Source organism: Opisthocomus hoazin, chromosome Z, assembly GCF_030867145.1.
Source record: "Opisthocomus hoazin isolate bOpiHoa1 chromosome Z, bOpiHoa1.hap1, whole genome shotgun sequence".
In the NCBI taxonomy this organism is placed as follows: Eukaryota; Metazoa; Chordata; class Aves; order Opisthocomiformes; family Opisthocomidae; genus Opisthocomus; species Opisthocomus hoazin.
In genome coordinates, this window is record NC_134454.1 from 38,291,952 (window position 1) to 38,313,759 (window position 21,808).

Consider the following 21,808-nt stretch of genomic DNA (forward strand, 5'->3'; position numbering starts at 1 on the left):
GAGGTGCTTGCCCTCGGGGTTTCTGGGCACAGCAACACTACTGCCTGAAGGCAGTGGGTAAGAAATAGGTCATATGTGTTGTTCCTCTCATTATTACAATCTATGTGACTTCAGACATTTCCCTATGGAGCAGGTAGCACTGATGGCAGTTGAGGCAGAGCATTTGGAAGTCTGTAGCACAGTAATTCAACTATTGCAAGGAATGAAGAGGTAAGTTGTGCTGTTGCGTGGTGTTAAAACACCAAATACAGTCCTTTGTATGTAAAAGAACCATGTAAAATCATCACACTCAGTAACAAACAGCACAAGCTGTTGATCCAGCACCATTTATTTTCTGACTTGCTGCCTACAGGGAGAGACAATGCTTAGTGGTCAGGGAATTTTTTAATCTATTGTATTTTTGGTTCTACTGGTCTACCCCACTTTTGTCTTTTTCTCCAGGATAGGTTGGTGGGAAGTTTTAGTCCCTCAGCTCTTTGCCTTGCTGCACTATCCGCTGTGCTCAAGGTTCCAGCTGTGAATCCACCTGGGTTAGCTCAATGTGCTAAAATACGTAGCACCCTGGAACTGGGAATGTCTTCACTGAAGTCTTCCTGCTGACCCGTGGCTGCCAAAAATGTAACGTCTAAGAAAAGGAAAAGCCAAATTATATTTACTAATATAACACCTTGGAATTTATATGGCAAAATAAAACAACTTACCATATAACAAGGCTGACAGAAAGGAGATTTTCTCTTACAATGCAAGCTAAATTTGTCCCTCATCTGTGAAAATGACAAGATCTTTTAACAGTTTACAAACTACACCTGTGCGGGACAATATAAGTGCTATGAACATCTGGTTTCCTACTGCATTGTTGCAGAAGTTGGATTTGTTTTTTTAGGCCACATGGAGGATCAGGAATTACCAGAGACAAGGAGCCAAAATTCTTTTAAATTAAAGGAAAGCCATTGAAATATGAATGGTTTCAAACTGAAACAGATTATAAATTAGATACAGATTTATGAATAATTGGTAAAAGAAGTATTGTAGCTCTCCAGAATGACTAACTGAATAACAATGCTAATAAAGTTCCCATGTAAGTGACGTGTAAGTGTGATAACAGCATCACAGAATCACACAATGACAGAATGTTTGGGGTTGGAACGGACCTCTGGAGGTCATCTGGTCCAACATCCCTGCTCAAGTAGGACCACCTATAGCATGTTGCCCAGGACCATGTTCAGAGAGCTTCAAAAGGTGGATATTCAGAATATCTCCAAGGATGGAGACTCCAAAATCTCTGGGCAACATGTGGCAGTGTTCAGTTACCCTCAGAGTAAAAAAGTGTTTCTTCTTGTTCACAGGGAACCTCTTTTGTTTCAGCTTGTGTTCATGCCTCTGGCTCTGTCACTAGGCGCTGCTGGAAAGAACCTGGCTCCTCTTTGCATCCTCGCTTCAGGTATTTACATACATTAGTAAGATAACCCGCTAGACTTCTCTTCTCTAGCCTAAACTGTCCCAGCTCTCTCATTGTCCCCAGTCACCAAAAATTATTGTCCCCAAATTGCAAATTCCAAATAAACTTTTCGAGGACACCTAACTTTTTCCCTTGAAGGTTAGCTCTCACAAAGCCTCAGAGTTCTGACGTCAGTGAGACACCTAGAGTAACTCACAGTGGGGCCCAGGCACATGGCTTCTCTCAAAACTTAGAAATTTCACAGTTTGTCCGCATCTTTAGCCATCGTACTCCTTTTCAAATTGTGTACCTGGAACACTAAAAATTTTGTAATAACAAAATAAGTAAACAAGTGTCGCCAAGCAAATGCTAAAAGGGAGACACCCAAAATCAATGTTTGAATTAAGGTGAGCAAACAGCATAAAATAATAATAACGAAAGGAAAACCCTCAGCGTGAATGATATCAGTGTAATTATTTCTATGCAGCTCTGGGAACATTTCACAGGACTCTTGATCAACTCATAGGGCAATCACTGTTCTCACAGGCACAACAAATCTGTGTGGTTCTTATCCTCGTGTTATCAGCTAGTTTCAACAGCCTGATGGCAGTATCAGGACACAACAAACCCAGACAGGGACAGAATCCCATTGTTCTTAAGCCACCTGCTTTTGCAAGGCTGTCTCCTTCTGGGGAAGAGCAGCACATCCTTTCAAAAGTAAAGCTCTCCTTACTTTGGAGGTTTGGAGGTCCTCCTTCCTCCTTGGGACCAAGAAGAGGAATTACAATGACTAGAAACATGATCTAACTTCAACATGCACACAGAGGAAGCACAGACATGCACCTCCATGCTCTCTGTGTAGCTGAGAGTATGCTCAAAGGGCATCACAACAATACTTATTAACCCGTGCTTAACTCCTTGCCATCATTCTCACTGATTATGTGCCAGATGCTGTCAACTAAAGGCTGCCTTGGCTTACCACCACTACAGGTTTGCATGCACCTTTGAACACAACTTCATCTGAACCCAGCAGCACTTTCAAATCAGGCAGCTGACAGTGGGAGCTGGAAGCAACATCACCCTTCTCATATGAGCTCGTAGGCCTGGAGTCAGCTCTTGATCTGGCTTGTAGATCCGCAGACTCCAGAACAAAGCTGCTGTGATACTAAATGTACACCAACCTCCACCCACCACTCTGCTTCCAAGGTCAGATCAGCAAATGCAAAGTTAATGCATTAAAACAATGAGTGCTAGGTCTCTAAATGTGCTTTAAAAACAAAAGTACATTAGCATGACAGTTTAAAGAGCTTTCTCCCTACAGTTTCCCGTCTTAATTTTTACATGTATATTCATGATATTCTGCTACATGTTCAGGCTCTCTAGTCAAAGCAAAGTGTTCATGGAGTCAAACACAGTCTGAACACATTGAAGAACTGCTCTAGGTAGAAATAGCAAGTATGTCTTTAAAATCATGCAAAAGCAAGCAGGAGAGAAAAAGGACAGGGGAGAGGGGAGGGTGAAGGCAGTTCTCTGCAATGATATGATAATAAAGCACATCAGCAGAAGAAAATTGTGTCAAATCATACAAGTAAATGAAATATTTAAAATGAAACAAAATATTTAGGTCTAGAAGACCAGTGCAGGCAAGAAAAAAGACATAATGATTACTAATTAATTGTGTCACATGTGTTTACTGAATGATCACTTATATTGTTTTGGATTTCTAAAGACTTCTCATCACTATTGCATGTAGCCTACACTGTCATTTGTAATAATTTCTTGTACCCATCTGACTGCCACGCGTCAGAACATTTGCTGAGCATGGGTCAGTAATTACCTTCTGCAAAGCGCAAGGGGGCTCACCATCCCAGGCACACATGAAAGGTGAGGAGATAAACCTTTATGGGAAAAGAAAGGTTTCAATTATTTAAAACAGCAAGAGATTTCTCAGGTTAGAACTCTTCTCTTGTTCCTCCCAAACTTGCTGGCATGGCAAAAAGATAATTTATTCTCTTCTTCCCCACCTGCAACACAGTTTTTCCACATACAAAACAAATTAGTTAGATGCAGCAGTGGATGCTGACTTTTCGTTGTTTTGGCTGTTGGGTGAAAACTTGAGGGCAGTCCAACAGCTGAGAATCCACCAGTAACCAATGTGTTGATAGATTAGTTATCCTCAGAGTCCGCCTTTTCCCTTTCATTAACAAGGTCTGACTGATGACTACTTTTGAAAGTTGTTTACCACAGAGGAGGCAGATCTTGATCGACAGAATGGAGCTGGCATAAGGGGGCCGAAGGAGTTAAGAGGAGGGCATCCACAGCAGGAGAAAGGTCCCTGTTTGGTCAGGGATCTCAAAGACAGGTTCAAACAGGGAGAGCAGGGAAGTCAGCTCATCAGCTGGTGGAGAGGCAGGCACGTGTCTCCGGTTACCATTGTGTATACAGGCACATTAGCCAGGAACTACACAAATTATTCTGTACACTACATATATCTACCTCATAGTCACCTGGCACCATCACCCTTTCCTCACCCATCTTTCAGCCCACACAGTGCCACCGTGTTGTGGACGTCGATGTGATGGCGAGGTTGAAGGGCCATGGAGCAGTGTAATCAGCTTGGAACTGAAAAGCCACCCAGCAAAGCAGTGAGAGAGCGCAAGAGCTGGCTTGGGTATTCTCAGAAAGGGTCTTGCTTCTCCCAGGTGAGCATAATGCAGTGAATACTTCCTGTGTCTGCAGAAAACCTTTTCTGAGTTTTTAATCTTAATATTGGTTGGAGAAAATACTGTTGTATTGACATCCCTATGAACCAAAGGAGCTGGAGAAACACAAGGAACAGGAGAAGCAAGTGATTTATGTTGCTGCTTCTTCCACTTCTATTACAGAAAGGACCCCAGTTTTGCAGCTTCAAAACCTTAAAGATGCTTTGTGACGTTTACCACAAGGTTCCAAAATTATGGCCTATCGCTTATAGCAATGGTCTCAGACAAGATGCTATAACCATGCTCTTAGCACCTTCTCTCACTGCTGTCAGTGTTAACTTCTCTGTTCCCTGAGTCAGTGTAAAAGGAGACCTGTGATCTGTCGTCAGCACACCTTCTGCACCCACTCATAAATTAAGTGTCCTGTGCTGAGTAGAGCCTTTCGGTAATACCAGTAGATTACTATTGATCCAGATTTCCTGGAATTCAGAGGCAGCTCTTAGAAAATGTGTGGTAGAGCAGGAAGATTCTTCCGCAACTGAATGGATAAGATTACAAAGAGAGGATAGTATAGCTGTGATATGAGAAGTAGCACTTTACTACCATAAGCTTATAGGATTATAATTACTAGAGGGCTTTCCTATTTGGCTGTTAAGATAACAGAATTAAAAGGGGGTTAGGGGGAAGTGTCATATCCTTGCAGCTGTACAGATATAAAAATATGAATTTTCTCCCTGCTGTGGGTGGATATTAAATTTTACTTCATTGTATCCAAGCACCACCAAACCCAATGATCGGAGAATGAAATGCTATGTAAAGTCATGGTTGCATGATTTTATACATCCTAACTTTATAGACTGAACTGTCAGAAAATTAAACACATTCATTAATGGTGGAGGTAACTGGACCAACCTTCAAAATGCAGAATATCAAAATAAAACCACTCCAGTTCGGTGAAATGCATGGATTTACGCCAGGTTAAAGAAGAGAGAAATGTTTCTCTATCTAATGTTACCCTCTGGATAACACTATTTCATCCCCTGATTCCTGCCACACATCCAGAGCTTTCATTTGAACTGCAGTACACTTTGCAGATAGGTCTGAGATTAACCCTTTCAAGCAATGAGGAAATGGAGAATCCATTATGTCCCTAGATATTTTGTTTGAAGCTTAATTAAAGTTTAAGAACAGCATGAATCATTTCCCCTGTAAATTGGCTGTGTTTCTTCTTGAGAGATTATTTTATAAGTGGTGTGTTCAATTTCATGAATAGATTCAGGAGAATACACTACGCCTCCAGCAGTGGCTCCAAGCAGTTTTATGAGGAAATGGTTTCCTAGTTTCCATAATCGCCCTCAAGACATTTCACTGCAACATAATAAGCATGAATGGCAATCTGCCATTCAGCGCCGAAGATGTTCCCAGAATGATCACAGAGACCAACATTTGGAAACAGGTGATGTTTGCATTTTCAGCCTCCATTCCACAAAAAGGAGGTTGTGGAGAAAAGGGGCTGTTGTCAGACATATAAACAGACTGGAAAGAATCAGTGATACTTGCAGAATTAAAACTAGGATTTGAGGGTCATTTCTTAAGTTGGTAAGAAAAGTATGTGAGATGAGTAAAATAGTTTCTACACCTAAATTAATAACCTTTCCATGAATACAGCATGACTGAAGGATGTCCCTCCTCAGGACTTTAGCCTTGGCTGCTTTTTATTCCTACAGGGAACACTAGCATCTCTGGCCACTCGCTCGGTATCGCTGGTAAGCTAGATCTCAGTCACTGGACCCTGTGTCTGCTAAGAGAGTAAACTTAGACTGTACCTACATAGACTGCAACGCCTGCTCTCAGACATCCTTGACATGCATTGGAGTTGCATTGTAAAGCCCCTAGCTGACTCTAAGCATGACTTCAGTGTGAGCTACAAATCTTGGCAGGCATGATATAAGAAGTCCAACATGGTATTATTGATGCTGCTGCATTTGCAAGGCTCTGGTCCCTGAAAGATCCCCAAAGCGCACCTCAAAACATCTGTGAAGCTCAGCAGTTTGTCTCCCCTAACCACTAGTGAAATTGCAGGACCACTCATGGTGTTATTTATAACTTTTTTCTGTTTCTTCCTGTGTGTTATGGGTTTGCATGGCAAGGTTTTGGTAACAGGGGGGCTATAGGGGTGGCTTCTATGAGAATTTGCAAAAAACTTCCCCCATGTCTGATAAAGCCAGTGCCAGCTGGCTCTAAGATGCATCCACCGCTGGCCAAGACCAAGCCAATCAGCGACGGTGGTAGCGCCTCTGCGATAACATATTTAAAAAGGGCGAAAAAAAACCTGCGTGAAACAGCAGTCAAGAGAGAGGAGTGAGACTATGTGAGAGAAACAAATCTGCAGGCACCAAGGTCAGTGACAAAAGAAGGGGGGAGGAGGTGATCAAGATGTCGGAACAGAGAGCCTTCCCTTGCAACTCATGATGAAGACCATGGTGAGGCAGTTTGTCCACCTGCAGAATGTGGAGGTCCACAGTGGAGCAGATCTCCACCTGTAGCCCGTCAAAGGGACCCCACACCAGAGCAGGTGGATGCCTGAAGGAAGCTGTGACCCAGTGGGGAGCCCGCGCTGGAGCAGGCTCCTGCCAGGACCTGTGGCCCTGTGGAGAGAGGAGCTCACACCAGAGCAGGTTTGCTGGCAGGGCTAGTGGCCCCGTGGGGAACCCACGCTGGAGCAGCCTGTTGCTGAAGGACTGCATCTCATGGGAGGGACCCACGCTGGGGCAGTTCATGAAGAGCTGCAGCCCATGGGAAGGACTCATGCTGGAGAAGTTTGTGGAGAACTGTCTCCCATGAGAGGGACCTCACGCTGGAGCAGGGGCAGCATGTGAGGAGTCCTCCCCCTGAGGAGGAAGGAGCGGCAGAGACATGTGATGAACTGACTGTAACCCCCATTCCCAGTCCCCCTGCAGTGCTCAGGGGGGAGGAGGTAGAGAAATGGGAGTGAACTTGAGCCTGAGAAGAAGGGAGGGGTGGGGGGAAGGTGTTTAAACACTGGTTTTATTTCTCACTATCATACTCCCTTTTCTCCCCAAGTTTAGTCTGGTTTGTCCGTGACTGTAACTGGTGAGTGATCTCTCCCTGTCCTTGTCTCTGCCCTTGAGCCTTTCATCATATTTCCTCTCTCCTGTCCAGCTGAGGAGGGGGAGAGATAGAGTGGTTTTTGTTGGCACCTGGCATTTATTCAGGCCAAATCAAAACAGTGTACTATCCATCACATCCAGCAACTTTTAATGTCATGTCCAGTAGCCTCTCATGGTCTGTTCAGTGAGGTTAAACCTCTGCCTAGTGCCCAGTAATCTCCTTGTATGCCTTAACAATATTTTCTTCCACATCACCGATGAAAGAATATTAAATACAGGTTGCAAATCAATCCCCGGAGACCTCAGCTAGGAATAGTTAACTGGGTGATGGTCCAACAGGGTTAATTTTCTCATTCTTTTGATGAATTGCTTCTAAATTAGGTTCGTCCAGCATACATGGATTTTGAAATATGCTAGTCTTTTTACACAGGTATCACGCAAGACTGAGAAAAATGCCTCACAAAAATGTAAGCATATAATGTCAACACAATTCTCACCATAAAAATTGGTTGAATTCATTCATTATATTACCATCTGTTTATTCCTCATTGACTACGCAACCCCAGAAATTTTCCCCTGATTATTTTGAGACTTGGTTCCTACATACTTCGGTTATTCTATTTTCTTTTTCTGAGCACTCTCTGCTCTGTTTACTGAATGTCATTTTTTTCTTTTAAAAGACTGAAGGCTGATGATCACACTTTTGTGTGATTGTCCACTGTCCTGAAATGTGAATACTTCTTCTATTTCTCTGTAGAAGTCTGCACAGAGATTTTGTGGCAAACTGTGAAACCTAGTTTATAATTGGCTTTCTCCACAAACTCCTTCTTGGGAAAGATTGCCGAAAGTTTCACAAGCCTATCCCAATTTTGGAATAACCTTCACTAGTTCATGACATCGCATGAAAATCATGCAATATGCAGACAGCTGGCACAATTTTACCAGAGCTAGCAGGAATATTTTCAAGGAAATCAAATTGCATTAAAATATGTTGCTTTCTGGAAGCCAAGTATTTTTCAGAGACCTATTCATTGCAACAAAGTCCTCCTCTAAATCCTCTTGCTGCTGTCAAGGGTAGACAGGGAAAAAAATGGATATTTATAAATCAGTCTCAATAAAGGAAAATGAGCTCAGACTTCTGCCTTCCTTGTGGGCATCTTCATTTGAAATTCTCTCTGGAAATTGCATTAGTTTTCTTATGAGAAGGTCCCTATAATTTGCCTAATTATCAGCCTGACAGCTTTACATACAGCTTATACCCAGAAAATGAAAGGAATGATGAGCGAATTTCATGGCAGAGCTTTTATTTCCCCTGATAGAAATATCATCTCTACCTAATTTGCATGTTAACATTTCACATCGCCCTCCATATCGTATTGGTGGAAATATATACACTCTTGACTATTTCCATAAAAATAGAAAATGAGAATTGACATTTGTTCATCTTGTTCCAGCAAAGCAGCTCCAAAAAGAGTGAATTTGGGTCAGACTAAGACATTGCCTATCACAGAGATATTCAGACTTCTAAATGCAAGCGATTTCTTTTAGAAACTGAGTTAAAAGGAGAAACATGATTGCATTTCTGCATTTAAAAAAAAAAATTATGGGACAACCTAGGTCTTACAGGCAAGCAGATAATTGCATGCGCTTTTTTTGGACCATGTCTTCATAAAAAGTCAGAACCAGAAAGAACAGGAAAATTTGGTCTTGCTAGTAAATTGCTGCTGCAGCTAGGCTGTCAGTCCTTACCCACATTCTTAAAAGTGCCTTTTGACTTGCAGACCTTAGCAGTATTTGAACTTTTTAGAAGGCTGACAGCTACTGTAAACCAGTAGGACCTTCTGATGCTCATAGCCTCAGGACTGCTGAATGGCAACCAGACTAATCACAGGATACTTGGAAAAGTCTCCATTCACTCACTGTCTCATTTTCTCCCTCTTTAAAACCCACAGTTCATCTATCCACATATGAAGTGTTTGAGCACTTCTGATGACAAACAGAGTGGAATTGCAGAGGTCTATATTACTGATCACTTGATACTGATTGACAGTATATTTACAAATCCTTAAATGATTGATTCAGTCCCAGTGTCAAGGCTGCTGGGATTTTTACATTACAGTACTTCATCTAGTGACAAGAAGAACATTTTGTATAACCCTGGACTACAAACGCCATTGCCTTGGTCTGCTTCAATAAAACATTATCCATTTTATTTTTATTGAATAATACAGGGCTGGGGGATGCAAAGAGATGAAGAACTTCTAAGCCTGTATTCTGGGCTAAAAAGAAAAAAGCAAAAGTATGAAGGACCATGTAACTATATATGGTTAATACTATCTGGGTTCTCAGTTTCTGTGCTGCTTCACTCTTTCTATTTAAACTGCAATGTGTGCCACTAGCACAGATTTGTGTAGGTAACCAAGACACTGTGGAAGAAGTTGGCTCTACATCATAATAAAAAGTGAAAAGTTCAGCTACATAGTCAAGAGCAGTTTTCAGATTTCCTGATTTTTTGTATGCTTAGCTATGTAACAGAAAATATGAATACTTACTTATTAATAGAGAATATGACACACATTCTCTCTAGTATTTTATTCTTCTCTGTTAAGTATAGAGATTGCAAATTTTAAACATGCAGTGTGCGTTTAACAGGAAACGGATTACAGATACTTTCTGTTTCTTGACACAAACAGTACTGGCAACATTCACATTCTCAAACTGAGATTTTCAAGTCAACTCAGCAATAACACTTTAAGCATAACATATATCATTTATATTCTTCCTTGAGGGAGATGGAAACACAAACATCATCTTAATTAATTCATAAAGGACATATTTAGAGTTATCACTAAATGTGTCTGCAAAATACCGCTTGGGAAAATAGAGGCAAGTGTCATTACACGTAGAGCCAGCTATCCTGCTGGTGAATAACTTCAGAAACCTATAAGCTTAAATTATATACAGCATGTAGTAATTCCTGTTGTTATGGCATTTCCAGTGTGAGCATGGAAAGTGCTGATCCCCGTTTACATTCAGCACTCAAAACTGTTCCAAAGTCAGCCTAAATTAGACTTAATGAATGCTTTCAGAAAACTACTTCTGTTTTATATCTAAATAAATGGCTGAAAAAGGTTAATATAATCACAATCCACACTATGACTTCAATCTCCAGAAAGATTTATAGATATGTATTATTTGACTTCTTGGCTTAATAATTAAATACCGTAATTTTCTTCACGGACAGGTCACACGCTATATTTGGCTGCATCCATGGTAGAAAGTAGAAAACATTTTGTGCTATGAATAGTTGAAGCAAGGCAGTTACCATGTAAATAAGATTCTGGGAAACACAAAGAAGCACGTTATGAGAATACATGCATGTAAACAGGCTGGGCTTTAGAAAGACACCTCATGCAAAGCAGCAGTGTTTCTTTGGTCCTAGTGAAGTCCTGAGCCTCTTGCAGTAAGAAATGGACATCCATCAGTGTATTCTAGACTTCTATTGGCATAACACATAAAAAGACTGTCACAATTATTTGTAATTATTTAACTGCACTCTTCAAATCTTCACTCTGCTTTAAAGCTGACCATTTTTAGTGCAAGTTAATGCTACTTGTATTTTACAGAAAAAGCAAGCTTCGCTTGTTATGCCGACTCTGTGCTCAGAAATCTTGACAAACTGGCACACACTGAGAACAGCAATGTTCATTTTAGGTTGCTACTGTTCAAATCTCAGGTGAACCTTCATAAACAAATCTTTTTTAATTACGCATTCATTTCAACATATGCTCAGCACACAAGTGCTACTCATTAAAATTTACCGATATTTAAGAAGTTCTATTTGGTATACATTATTGTGCAGTGTTCCCTGGAAAAAGGCCTCCAGACCACAGAGCCTCTCCAAATAGCTACAAAACAATTTTCTGGCACTAAAAGATGCTTTTTGAGGTTTACCCACTAAACACATGGTTAAACTAAAAGCACTAAAATTTCAGCTTTGCGAAGAAATCAGCATTTCACAGTGTAGAGGAAGGCTTGTTCAGTAATCCAAATGAACTGATAGGAACTGGGCATCTTCAGGCAAGCATATCATCCTTGAAATTTCAACTTCAATTTCAGGCTCCCTACATGAAATAAATCTGGGACGTCCTATAGCCATTATTAGGAAGAGGCTTCTGTGGTCATGACAGTCTTCTCAAGCCAGCAGAGAAATTTCTGATGAAGATGTTAGAGAGAAATATCATACAGTCATAGAATCACAGAATGCTTTGTGTTGGAAGAGATCTTTAGACGTCATCTAGCCCAACCCCCCCTGCAGTGAGCAGGGACATCTTCAACTAAATCAGCTTGCTCAGAGCTCCATCCAACCTGACCTTGAATGTTTCCAGGGATGGGGACTCCACTACCTATCCGGGCAACCCATTCCAGTGTTTCACCACCTTCATTGTAAAAAATTTCTTTGTTATATCCAGTTTCAATCTATCCTTTTTTAGTTTAAAACATGACTCCTTGTTTTACTGCTACATGCCCTAATAAAAAGTCTGTCCTTATCTTTCTTATAAGCCCCGTTTGGAAGGCCGCATTAAGGTCCCCCTGGAGCCTTCTCTTTGCTCCTCTGTGTGACAAGCTCTCTGAGGCATGGAGGAGCAAAGCCTGGAGACATTATTCTCCTCTCTCTCTACTCCATGCCCAGATCTGATAAGTCTGAACTTTCCAATCTGTCGAGCAGAAGATGGGGCTTCTGTCACAGCACAACCACGTGCTAATGAGCTGGTTTAAAGTAATTTTTTAAACGCACAGGACGATAAAGCTCTCGGCTTTATCATAAATCCGCAGAGTTCAAAGGGAAAAAGGTAACTCACTTCATACAGCCTCCCCCTCTGATCTGCCTGTTAAGAGCGTTACACTGAACCTGGGCTACCCAACATTAGAGGAAACCTTTCTAGTGTGTCCTGTCGTAGCAGGATCAAGTGCCTGCTATGGATCTCCTACCAGGCAGACATTAATCAATCAAGCACAGAAATCCACATTAGAATTTTAAATGGGTGAGGGAAAAGCTTTTTCTCTTGATGACTAATTGCACAGATGAGAAGAACAACCTACTCGTAATTGGTTGTAACCAATTAAACAAGCTGAACACAGAGGATACTAATGATAGATAGTTGCTAAACAGCTGTAGTTGTTAATTGTAAAAGTTTCTAGAGCCTTTTGACATGATCTCTGGCAGGTTATATGCAAAGCCACCTGGAAGAATAAATTAATTGCAGCTTTGCCATGTCCAGAAAAAAAATGGTTAGGAAAAATGCAACACAGCTTAAAAATGAAAAGGTAATTATCAGAAATAAACAAATCCTTCTAAAAAGAACAAAGTTAGACAGAGCACTTGATTAGCAGAAGTGTGACAATATGTGAGCAAGTGTTAGAGGACTTGTCTTCAGCAAGTTCCCTTAAGTAAAAGGTGCCTTAAAAACGGCAAGTGAAACAAACATCTTCAGTTACTCAGTATGGTCCCAGACAGCTATCTCGAATAGCAAAGCACAATTCAGGCCCTATATACCTACCAATAATTCACAGGAAGAAAAGAACCAGTCTTAAAATGAAGCTTTTGGGTTTTAACCGCCAAATTCTACCGGAGTTAAAAAAAGAATAAAAAGAGAAACTAGATACCCTAATGACTCATATCTCTTTCTGTTTTTCTCCTAGGTGTCTTCCTACATTCACCCAACACGCTACACACATGCCTGTAAATCTGATACCTGATACACCAAGAGCAAGAAAAGATTCAGTACAGTGGACCAGGGTTACCACTCAAGTGTCAGTCTGCCAGAATCCTTTTGCAGCAGGCACTCTGGTACACAAAACACCCCAAGGGCCGTTCTCCTCAACAGAGTCAAACTCTTGTCTACATTCAGTATTTCCTGTGCACATTATTTGAAACATCACCAGTCTTCCCTGTATGGACTCTTTACCTTTCAGATATTCTGGAAATGCATCTATTTCTGTTTGCTCTTGCTGCCCCAACAGATTATATTTTCTGAAATATTTCATGTGGTTAATCCTCCAACTCCATTAATGAGCTCAGGTATTTACTCTCTTTCAATTAGGCTTATGCACTGACCTCCGTTATCACGTAAATATCAAACCAAGCTAAAACTTTATCACAACTCAGGTTCAAAACATGCCACTGCAACGTTCAACATAACAGAAATTCTAGCCTACATATCACAGTATCTAGTCTAATCTGTCACAGCATAATAGGGAGAAATCACTGGAGGACACAGCATTGCAGGTCTTGTTAGCCAAGGAAAAAAGATATGGAGTGTAATCGGCCAGATGTAGTCTCTTGACATTCTCTTGGAGGACTGAATTATCTAATGTGAAGGAGTCTAAAGACAGAAATGAAAGGTGACATTGCATTATTTTTTTTTCCTCCATTTCTTCCTTCTAGTCACAGATGAACATGGTTCATGCTTTACCTAATACACTTACAGTTAGACACACGCACACTAGGCTCATAAAGAAGCTCATATTTCTAAGTTGCTGAGAAACCTAGCAGCTCCCATTTCAACTAACACCCTAACTTCAGACAACCATTATTTTGAACTTCTGCCAAAAAATGTAAGGTTTAACTATAAGACAGCCACTGAATCTCCTATTACTTACTTGTCTCCTAAAGTACATGACATTGTATTTTGAAGTGTTCCAATTACATGTAAGTGTATGGTCAGGTATTACCTTCTGTGAGGTATACCACTCTGACAAGGTTACATGACTGCTGTTGCTCTTCCTATAAGCAAAATAATTGTCTCACACTCTTTCAAGATTTATATGATTTTCACAGAGCCTTTTAAGTAATTTGCAGATTGCAAACATTTCACCTCTCAGGAAAAGCACTTGTATCCCCCATCATTTGAAGAAGCAGGGAGTCATCACATGACATGAGGATTTGATATGATAATGTCAATCTATCTTTTTCCCCTTCAGCCACTCTGTTACAACACGGTGAGTTATCTAGAGTATCAGGTTTAACAGATTTTTCTCAGGTTGTTCCTCCAAGCAAGTAACAAAACCTCCTTTCAAAGTAATGGAAGGATGATAAATCTCCGGTCTTAATTCCTACAGATAAAGTAACTTTTCTTTAAAAATAGGCATGCTCTTTATATTTATTAGATGGCATTTTATCTTACACATCTGAGAATATCTCTTGACCATCATGGACTTTAATAGAATTTCATCTGTGTAAGAGCAGTTCTTGGTCATCCTGAGCAGCAGATACAGGTTATTCAGCTACCTAGAATGAAATGCAGTGATTTTTTTGTTATTATTATTAAAATTGTTACATGCTGCAGTAGCTCTTATTTGCTTATCTGGCTCTGGAGATGATTTGTCACACTGGAGTTGTCCCCTTTTCCTATAATGTAATTTTCAGCCAATGTAATTATACTGCCCTCCTGATTCTTGACCAGCATGTAAATAACAGCATGGTAGTGTGCAATCCAAAATCTATGTAAGGACACTGAGAAATTCCCACATTGCTGTAGAAAACTGGGTTTGCTCTCTCTAAATCTAATTGCTCTGGAATAATCTTATTTGCATCATAAGGAGTCAGCAATCATTTGCATTATATGCAAGAGAGTGAATGTTGGCTGAAATGCTCACTCTGAGCCTTGATGATGCAATTTGAAGCAATGGGAGCAAACTTTGGGATTAGTCCTTCAGAACTTGTATCCAGAGTAGTGATTCGGAATTACCAGTGAGACAGGAGAGCTGGGTTATCTGGCATGGACAAGGCCTTATCCTGATGCCTGGAATCTCACAGGATTTTCCGTGGCTAAGCAGAGCTGGCAGGTTAACGCTCCACCTGGCACATCCAGCCATGCTGTCTGAAAAGGCACAGCACAAGCAGGAGAAAGGTGAGTGACAAGACACCCACACAAGCCTCACTTTTGACTTCCAGCAACTCCACACTGTGCTCTGCAAAGCCCCTGAGGGCAGAGGGTACCATCCACTGTGCACCAGCGAGTCTATTCTGCAAATCAGCTGGACATATGCAGTAATACAAAAAAATGCCCTGTGAGCAACCCAGGGACTGACTTCCAGTGAATTTGATTGTTCTAGCTCACTGCCTTTTAATTGAAATATACTGAGGAAATGCTCTGAACGCTGTGTGCTCTGCCATGCTTCATTAGGCAGTAGAGTATCTCCAGCACAGAGAAACCGTAGCTGAGGAATTAGGCCTCCAGTAGTTTAGGCAATTGCCCCACCGATGTTTCCAATGTACCGGCTCTCCTACTCTGTCCGATAGCAATGGCTGAGTTCAAATGTCCCCTTTTGTTTTCTTTCCACAAAGGGATCAATGATGCCTTTTCATTTACCAAACTAATCCACTTTCATGAAACTTGTAGGAATGTGTGCCTTTGGCTACAACCATACCAGTAACTGAAAGAGGGACAGAGAGTAGGCTTAAGGACTGGCACATGTACATTCATACTGCTTAATTATCAAGACATTATCTGGCCAAATTTTTTTGTGGTGACAACTAACTTCTACCAGGTAAAGTTTAGGCATGATTTCAGGAAGAAGGAATTCCAAAATGCAAAAGAGGGTTTAGCCATGTGAAAGGAAGTTTTGATCTGGTTTAATTATCCTTAAAGATTGACAGTTTTTAAATCATCACCATTCAAGTTAAACAAAAGCTCTTAAGAGGATGAACTCAGACAGGCTGTCACAAGTTCATCTGGCAACAGAAGTGTGTAAACCCCAGTGCTTGAAAATATATCAAAAGATTAGAAGCACTTCTTGGCAACCCAACACTAAGGCATAGGGTTTTTCCATTAAAAATGATTGCATTCTCAGTGTTTCAGGAGGCCAGTACATGCCATTCACAGATTTACAGATCAGAATCACTAGCTTCAATAATAAAATTAATTACTGAAGAAAAAAAAATGGTTGTTCTGGTTCTTCTATAGCTTGTTTTATTTGCAATACTTTACCAAGTCCTTACTATCTTTATTTTGTGGATGGAAAAACTAGCGAAAGTGAAACGTCATCCCAGAATTATCCAGCAGATGAGTTATCTGAAGGTAGGATATGGTCCGCATCCCCAGATACTTACTTTCTCTTCCTCTCCTTCCTCTAGGAGCTGATTATCTTTATCTTGCACAATTACTAATTCCCTTTTTGGGGATGTAACTGCCCTCCACTTGTCCAATTTTGTTAAACCTGAAATGACTTTTCTTAGTCTCTAGCTTCAAGATTTCCATGTCTGCCTCAGCACTGAGTAAGCAGTTAATTTGCAAGCTTACAAGAGTTTTCCAGTTGCATGAGTCAGTCTTACAAATTACAACACTTCTCTTTACAAACCCCTCTTGTGGCCATAGTTCAACACTGCTACCCACCTACCAGAAATCCTGCTTAACAACTGGATGCACAGGTAGCAGCCCTGAAGATAGGTCTAGACAAAACATTAATATCCTTGGTCATCCTTGACAATCCTTGGCAGAGGAACACAGACGTCATGATTGAACCCAGATTTGGTAAAGGCCATGTAAGATTTCAGTCAGATTGTTAAGAATTCAACCCAGGCTACAGTCTGCAGTCTTAAACTCAGGAATGTCTGTCATTGAACAGTGAAAGATGAGAATAACACCTTATCACTCATTACAGCTTTGTGAAGAGAAGAGTTGGAAGGGTTAGAAGTCTGAGAATCCTTGATCTGTTTCTTCTACAGCTGAGTAGAAAGACTTTGGCTCACATTAGAAAGCTGATTTTTAAAACAACCAACAACATGCACAGTAGCTGCATTGGATAAGGTTGCAACAGCTGGAAGGCAGGATAAATGCGAGCAAACATTTATAAGCCTTTTGCCTCCTTCTATCTTTTCCATTCTCCAGCCATGCTTCCCAGCCAGTTTGCTGACACCCAGAAGAGTGGAAGGATGGGTTAAATGCTGCAATACTGATGGGTTTTCAGCAGCTTGGAAGAAAGAACAAGAAAGTCAATACCGATCTTGTAAAGACTCTGACCTACTAGAAGTCTCTAAGTGTATAATTGTACTTGTCAATAATACCCATCTGATTCATACTCTTGAAAAGTACATTTTTTTAAGAGATCTCTTAGATTTGTCTTAAAAGATACTTAAAGAATTGTATGATGAATACATCAATACTTTCAAGAACATGATGCAGAACAAGCTCATCATTGATTTTTGTTTCCCTGTTTCTTTCATTCAGATATCTGTGCAGCTAAAAATAATTCAATTACTACTCAGGTCAGTTGGGGAGAGAATTTTAACTACTTTCCATTTCCAATAATACATGCATTTTTCCCCTTCATTTTGTCTTTACCTTGCCTTTGGATACATTCATAGATACCCATTCTGTCCTGCGATTAGCGGCACTCCCTAGGCCTTATTTCCTTTTTAAGGAAGTACTTCTTCTAGATTCTGGAAAGGAATTAGCATGCAAGGAAGTCAATGTAAGTTTTGGCACACTCATCTTCAACAAGGTTTAGGGAAGGCCTCAGATGATGTTTTTCCTAAGTTCTATCCCTCAGAGACAAATAAGAATTAGGTTTGAAAGCCGTAACCACCACTAAATCTCCCACAGCAAGACAGAACCACTTAGTTATACAGAACATAAGTTTATAAAGATTCTCAGCAAAACTACTAAAAAAGGCATGAGCGAAGAGTGGGTGGCAATCTATATGTGAATATCAGAAGAAACACGGCTCCCAAGACTCCACTCCCAGCAGCAAAATTGAGAAAGGTGCTGTTGTCACAACTGCCAGACCAGTGCTCTTGATGACCCCACAGACCCTGAAGTCTGCACACCAGCAGGCTGGCTAGAAGGCTGCAGCACATCACACATACCTCTCTCTCTGTGTTAGACCAGTAGCAACAGGCATCTCAAAGATATTTCTTCACAAGGAAAAACAGTCAATGGACAGCATTGTGATGTAAGATTTATGAAAGCTGAAGTAAGCACGATCCCAAGGCAAAGGATTGCTTCACAACAACTGATCATTTGTAAGGGATAAAAAAGGAATGTCCAAAAATTAAGCTTGATGTCTCCTCAAGAACAATCACAAAAATCTGATGAGAACCTATCAGCCAGCACTCCTTGGCTTCTGCGTCCAGACCACATGGACTCACACATTTTGAACTTTATGAATTTGGAGAGTGAATGCATAAAATCAACTTGCATAAAGATTTCGTAAATAAATATCACATTCCTGTTCCAAAAGATCTTGCACTGAATTTTATTGTGTTAATTTCCCTGCAAGTGAAAGTCACACATCTGCATGCCTAGGATTCTTCTACAATTTTATTTGGAAATGCAGAGCAGGAAGACTGGAGCAAATGGCTTCACAGCCTGTTCCTTATGTATAGAGAAGAGTGGTATTGCCTTCTTTCCATCCCTGTGGGGCTGTAGGCCCAGAGCAGCTGAGAAAAAGAGTATGTCTTGAGGCTGGTTATTCCCAAGCTTTCCCTGCACCGATTTCCTAAATATCAGGAAGACATCTCTGCTCCTTTAATCTATCCTGCCACTTCAGGAAAAAAATTTGAGGACAAAAAATCTAAAATTCTAAATTGTAAATTCTTCTGTGGTAAACTTTTCTTCCTTACAGAGAGGAACATGCAGTGTTGAGTCCTGTCCTTACTCCTTCTTACCACATGGCAACATTCTCAGCATAAAATCCCCTGCAACATCCAGCTTTGGCCCTGCTAGTCTAGAGAGAGATTTCTCACTGAGAGTAATGATTTTGAGATGAATTGGCATGCAGATACAACTAAAATTACTCTGAGGATGAATTCTGCAAAGAATGATCTCATGAAGTCTTGCACTGAAATGCATCAAGACTGCACATTTGTTCTAGTGCATGGACTAGAATTGTTCTTTTATTTTTGTGCATAGTTAAACAATGCTGTCTATCAATCAAGAAGATTATTTCTACTGCAGGGTATTTCCCAGGAGTATTTTTATACTGACTATGGTGGGCTACTGTAAATAGGGTAATACCCAACTGGGAAATCTACTTCTTGATTCTGTTTTTTCACTCCAGTTGCAACTAAAATGTCTTTGTGAATATTCATGTAACCTGAGTAATAATCTTACTCAATGTCAGTAAACTCTTCATAAAAGCAAGCCTCTGCTGCTGCCCTTGTCATTTATGTTGTGGAGGAAAGGCTGGAACAGGCTATATTTAGCAGTTTTGTGTATAGAAAAGTCAGATACAGAAATATATGGTGATGGACAATGAGTCCTTGGTTTCTGCAACTGAAATGTCATCGGTGAATCCTATTGGAGCTTCCCAAGATGGTAGTCCTTGTTTAGTTATAGCACGGTTCTATCTTCATTGGATTACCATGGTCACATTTGGAAACTGATGCTAAGGAGAGCATGGCTTATCAACTCTGCCCTGTCTGCACTGCAGCTATCACTTGAAACTGAAAAGCAACCATCACAAGTAGCCCCAGGGCATGTTGCAGTAATACAGGGAGTGAAGAAAGCCCACAGTCACACTGGCAGAGGCTACGTATTTAGGACATCTTCAAGGGAAATCTATATCAAAAGAAAAAAATAGGTCTTTTTAAAAAAGGTAAAAATTACTATGGATAGTTTCAGAGTGTTCCAAACTGTCTTCTGACTGCTACGAAATAAACATGCAAACAAAATAAGTGTGTGTGATCATTAATCCTTGCTGATTTCCAGTTATTTTATGGAACTGAAGTCCGCATCTCCATTCCTGTCAGTCAGATATGTTCTTCACCTATTCCTTACCATTTCTGTCCTACTGAAAGACCTTAAGGTTAAGATGCCTTTCAATCTCCTTGAGGACTCTCCTAGTCTTACAAGACAGAGAGAAACGCAGAAGTGAAAATAAAAGAGGAGTTCGCTCTGCTCTGCAGAGGTTGTTGCCTGGACTTTTGGGTCTTCTGAAATTCCTGCATGGCCTGAACTCCCTTATCATCAGTCCCTTAAAAGGTGGAGGGCTTACCTTCTCTCTTCGTCACTTTGCAAAACATTTACTTACCGATGCAACACAGTGCAGCCATGGCTGGCACTGCCACCAGCCAGGCTTTTATCTCTCATCTACAGGCTGTGATCTAGGCTACAGGCCCTTCCGACAATTCCTCCATATGGCCCTGCGCACGCGGCCTGGGGCTGCAATCCACCCCTCACCAGGAAATAAGCAGGGCCATATGCTTCTGATCCCCTGGCAGGAGCAGGCAGCAAGAGGGTCAGGGAGGGAGGGAGCCCTGGCTGCACACCGCAACTCAAATGCTGGCTTAGGGCAGGTGATTGCTCCCTACCACTCCTTGCCAAGAAGTTACCAGTTTCTGAGATTAAGTGGGTGGGATTTTGGCTTCCTGAGACGTAATTCCTTTTGTTGAGAGGTTTTGTGGTGGTGAGCAGCCTGCTACAAGTGGCTGAGTCTTTCAGCCCTGCACAGCAGAAGGTAAAATATCTTTCCAGGCTCTTAAGGCACTGTATGCGCCCGTACGAGGAGACAGTCTGCTGAAGCCATCTTCCCTTGAACAGTTTTGGGTTGGAGTTTGGCACCACAGCAGCACCGCAACAATCACTCATGTAAGTTTCCTGTCACATAGTCCCTTCCTTGAAGTCCACGTAAAACTCAAACCCAACCCTAACTGCAGATTTTGCTTCCTCAGCTCAGGCTGCACAGACTCCAGTTTCAGGTTTATTGGACTCTCCAGCGCTGTCTTCACCACCTCTCACCACGTGGAAGTCGTTGCACAAGTTACACCTCGCTCAGGTGTTGTCTCCCACCTTGCCAGCCTCTTCCCTCTGGAGTAACTCCCTGCAGTCCTATTGACATATTTCTCCACAAAATGCATCAAGCAACAAAGCAAGAAGGGACTAATGCCTGTTGAGTCACACACACTTCTGGGCATTTTTTTTTTTTCCTTTTACATTTCTCTGCCTGCCCTGAAAATGCCTCTTTTCTTGTGCTGGTGTAACCAGCCTACAGGACAGCACAGGAGACAGGAAGCTGAAACAGAGATGGCTGCCTTCTGCTCTGTGCACACTGCTGAGGGCTGCCATACACAGCTTGAAGCTTATCTGCCAGCATGTCTGAGAGGCAGATGTGAGTCACAAGGGGTGAATATTTGGAGACGGGCATGGTAATGACCAACAGTTGCATTTATTCCATATTCATTTCAACTTCGGGCTAACATCCGTAAAAGCACCTCTGTGTCACTGGCCCACTGAAAGCATACTGCCTTCATGTTAAAGGTCAAAATACATTTATAACAATCCAAAGCAAACAAACCTCAAGTCAAAAGCCTGAGTTTGCCTCTGCTTTCTACTATTTGAGCCTGGGGATGAGTGGAAGTGTCCCTTGGGTAGCAAGAAGCACTACCCAACTGTTTGCCCCCTTCCGTATTTATTGTGGGTGTTTTCATCTCATTCATCCCAGTGGAAACCCTTTGCTTCAGGAACCAACAAGTTTCATCGCCTTTGCCTTCACAGCACCCTACGCAGGCAGGAATAGATCATAGATTCATTTGA